The sequence below is a fragment of the Humulus lupulus genome, chromosome 6 (genome assembly GCF_963169125.1).
Source record: "Humulus lupulus chromosome 6, drHumLupu1.1, whole genome shotgun sequence".
NCBI classification, from domain to species: domain Eukaryota; kingdom Viridiplantae; phylum Streptophyta; class Magnoliopsida; order Rosales; family Cannabaceae; genus Humulus; species Humulus lupulus.
Genome location: NC_084798.1, coordinates 106,531,147 through 106,535,817, shown reverse-complemented (window position 1 = coordinate 106,535,817; position 4,671 = coordinate 106,531,147).

Here is a 4,671-nt window from a genome sequence, read left to right as displayed (position 1 = left end):
TTGTGTGAAGTTTGTAGATTTTTAAAATTTTTGGGATAGTTTAAAATATAATCGTTATGCTGCCCAAATTTTGTTAGACTTACGAAAATTAACATTAATTATAAAAAAGAATAATTTAATTTTAAGTAAACTTTATCGTTTATTTTAAGTAATGTTGAAAAAATAATTAATTTAGGAAATTAATTAAATCAAATTTAATTAAGTAAAATACAAATATAATAAAATTGTTATAAAATAATTCAATAAAATTTGACGAATAAACAAAAAAAAAAACTAAATTAAATTAATGAATAGTTAAATAAGTTTAACATTATTTATAGAAAACAATAGTTTAATTTTAAGTAATCTTTAATGTTTATTTTAAGTAATGTTGAAAGAATAATTAATTTAAAAAATTAATTAAATCAAATATAATAAAGTAAAATAAAATATAATAAATTTTTATTAAATAATTCAATAAAATTTCAAGAATAAATAAAAAAAACAAAATGAAATTCATTATAATTAGTGAAAATGAAATCAAATATAATAAAATAAAATAAAAAATATAATAAAATTTTGTTGAAGATGGCAAGATTTGATCTAGCAGACATGAAAATTAGGAAAAAAATCCACCTTTACAAGGAGGGGAACAAGTGGAAGAAGCATCTTGCCAGTTATTCCCTTAGTGCCCCTGAGCGTGGAGTATTTTGTGAATTTGAGAAGTGGATTGAATTCCTGGATGGTTTTTCCACAAACCTTTCAAAGAATGTCAATGTCCATGACAGCAAGATATCTAGGTTGAAATCGCATGATTGTCACGTGTTGTTTCAGCAGTTGTTACCCGCTTTTAATTAGATCGTTTTTGGTTCATGAAGTTTGGAAACCAATTATTGAGTTGTGTGGTTTTTTCAAGAAACTTTGTTCACGGACTTTGAATGTGTAAGACCTCGAGAAGATGGATGGAGACATTATCACCATTCTATGCAAGTTGTAAATGACTTTTCATCCTGCCTTTTTTAACATTATGGTACATTTGGTTTCGCGACTTCCCAAAGAGGCAATTCTTGGCGGTCCTATACACTTTAGGTGTATGCATCCCAATGAATGTTCAATGGCAGTTTACAAACAGTATGTTAGAAATCGTGCACGTCCGGAAGGTTCAATTGTAGAAGCTTATGTGGTTAACGAGGCCTTAACCTTTAGGTAAATGTACCTTTGGGGCGTTGCGACTCAATTCAATCGACCTGGGAGGAATGATTACCGCGTTGAATCCCAACTAATTTTGGAATATGCTATCTATAAGGGTGTTGGTTGTCCATTCGGTAAGAAATCAAGTATGCTCCTCAATCCGTGGTTAAAGAAAAAGGCTAAGTGTTATATCTTGAACAATAGTGCTAAAATCAAGGAGCACCTTAGGTGTGTTTTCTAGACTTTCTCTATAAATTTGTTTGGTTTATGTACTAGGTACAGTATGAAATCATAACGTTTCTATCTGTTTGTAGTGAGCATATGGATGATTTAAGAAGATGGGGGGGCTCGAATCTTGAAGTTCGCCAAAAAGTTGAGTTTCCTTAGTGGTTCAATGAATGAGTAAGTATCTTACTCAATTTTCATTAGAACCTCCACTTAATCAATTCAAAAGTAACATTCAAAGCTAATGTTGATAGGTGAACGGTTTGCGTGAGTCAACATCTACAGAAGTTAATAATGAATTGTATGCTCTTGCAAACAAATTAAGCGACACTGTGCACTCTTATCCAGGGATGATAGTGAATGGTGTCAAATTTGTGGTTCATGGTCATGATGTGAAGCTTAAAACACAAAATTACGATGTAATGGTCCAAAGTGAGGAAGGAGTGAATTACAATGGAGTGCTAAAAGAAGTAATTGAATTGTCCTACTTGATGGGTTATAGTGTTTTCCTATTCAAGTGTAGATGGTTCAATACAAATAGAATTAAGTAGAATCTAATTCGAGCGTCTACGTAAAGGAAGAATGTTATAAAGATGATCCTTTCATTCTCGCATCTCAAGCGAAGTTGGTGTATTATCTTTAGGATATAAAATTGGGGATGATTGGAGGCTTATTAATGAATACATTTTGAGGAATGTGTGGGATTTCTCAGACAAAGATGTCAATGATACGGAGACTACAAGTGATGTACCAATATTACAAGAAGTTTATTCTTCCTCATTTCAGTGGTGGGTATAACTTCCACTTTTCGATAATCTTCAGTATGATTGGGTTGACGTCAATCCCACTGAAGTGTACAATGTCGATAATTTGGTTGGTGAAAGTTCAGATGAATTTGTTGTTGACGATGAATGTGAATTTGAAGATGACACGTTGGCGAAGTATGAAGACGATGAGGATGACGACAATGTACTAGTCGATAGTGATAGTGATAGTGGTGTCCATAATGATATTGTAGTTAGTGATGATGACGATGGTGATATGTAATTTGAACGAATATTTGTAACTTCTTATTTAATTCAATCAAAAATCTATTTAATATCATTTATTAATGATAGTATCAGATATACATAGACATAGATATACACCTAGTGGATGCCTTGGGATAGCCAATGTATTCATGTAGTACTCCTTATTTTTTCAAGATGTATGAGTGATTAATGTCATACGATGAAGAGGAATTGGGTATATGTTGAGGGAGAGGTGCACAATGAGGCAGCGAAGGCAAAACCTTTTAATAGTGTTAGTTCATCTGATTGAGAAATTTTATGCAATTATTGGGCTTCTGATGATCAAAAGGTATACTTTAGTTTTTATATTAATGTTTAATTATAAATTTACAAACTAAATTAATGAGTATTATTTTTTGTTTGAAGCGTATATTGAAGAGAAATAAAGAGCCTCGATCAAAAATGACCATACACATACTTCAAAAAAGGTTTTTTAGGACTCGCAGAGCGCGAGTCCTCTATTTGAGAGCCTTAAAAAGTGAGGTTTTTTAGGACTCTCATTGCAAGTCCAAAAAGAAAGTTTTTAGGGATGGCATTGCAAGTCCTAAAAAGTTTTATATTTAATTTTTTTAAAATGAATTGGTAGCCAAAGCTCCCGTCGGAGCTCCGGCGACAGTGGCGGCGCCACCACCCTACGACGTTGGTTTGAGAAAACAGTGATTGGCTTTCAAAGCCTAAGGTTTGGGGAACGTCGTGGTGGTGGTGGTTCTTCGTGGAACGGAATGTGGTGGCCGGATTAGAGGCAAAAAGTTTCGGACTCCATAGATTCCGACGAACACCAAAAATGAAATACGGCGTCTTCTAACCCGATCCTTGGTTGGGTTTTGCTCGCATGAAAGTGTTGAGTATGATGGTGGTTGTGGCTCGACTCACAACGACCCAAAGTGGTTGGAATCTAATCAGAAACTTTGGGAAAACCCAAAATTGTAGGCTCTGTTGTCCGTCTTAGGTGACGGTGAGGGCTCGAGCTCGCAGGGGTCGAAGCTTCGATGGCCTCCGAAGCTCCCTGGCTAGCGCGTGTTGCTGGTGGTAGCGAGGAAGGCGGCGGTCGGGCTCTGCAAAGTATCAGGCGGGAGAGAGGGAAGGAGACTTCGGGTTGTGGGAGAGAATCCGAGAGAGAGGAGAGAGAAATATGTGGGGGATGAGTGGGAGATAGGGTTTGTTTCTTTTTTTTTAATTTAGTTATTAACAAAACATTAATTTGTTTCAGGACACGTATCAATTTTTAGGGCTCGCATTGCGAGTCCTAAAAGAAATTCTTTAAGGACTATCAACGCAAGTCCAAAAATGTCCAGGAGATTGGAGGGAATTTGTGATTTTTTAAAATTCAAACTTTTAGGACACACATAAGTATTTAGGACTCGCAATGAGTGTCCTAAAAAGATTCTTTAAGGACTCACAATGAGTGTCCTAAAATGTCCAAGGGGTGTTTTTAGGACTCGCATCTAGGTGAGTGCCCTAAAAAAGTGTCCTAAAAATGTTTTTTTGTAGTAGTGACACCAGGAGCACACTGTTCTAAATCCATCGTTGCACATGTTTATGATCACGTAAGTTATAGACATCAATACTCATTATTGTTTACGGTTAGGAAAATATTATAAGGAATATAGTGTTCCAATAATTTTTTTTAGATCAACCTGTCTATTGGCCTGTTTCCAAGCATGATCGACACCTTCGAACAGCTCCACAGGAAGATGGATAAGTGAATTAGCGATGACGCAGCAGCAAAACATGTATGTTTCCTAACCTTAACTAATTTATGATCATTTAACTTAAAGTTTACTTAAAAAAAACTAAAAGTTTAGTAAATAATTAATAAATAGTAGTTATTAATTGGTTGGTGTCTATTAATAATTACTTATTAATTATTAATTAAATCTATAAAAATTAAAACTTTATGGTCTAATTTCCAATATCTTTAGGAGATTATGGACAAAGATAGAAAAAGAACATAACTAATGTTGTCCCTGTTATCATGGAGCTTGTGGGCTATGTTAATTTGGTCAAGAAAATCCATATTTCAATAAAAAAATATGCAGATATTGTTGATATATATGTTTAGAGACACAAATTCCCCCACTACTGGAATTAACAACTCTTACTATATATGTCATCAATATCCGCATACTTTTGACTTAGATATGGATTTTTCTGAACAAATTAACTTAGCCCACTTACTCCTAGATACAAGAAAAAAATTGCTTAC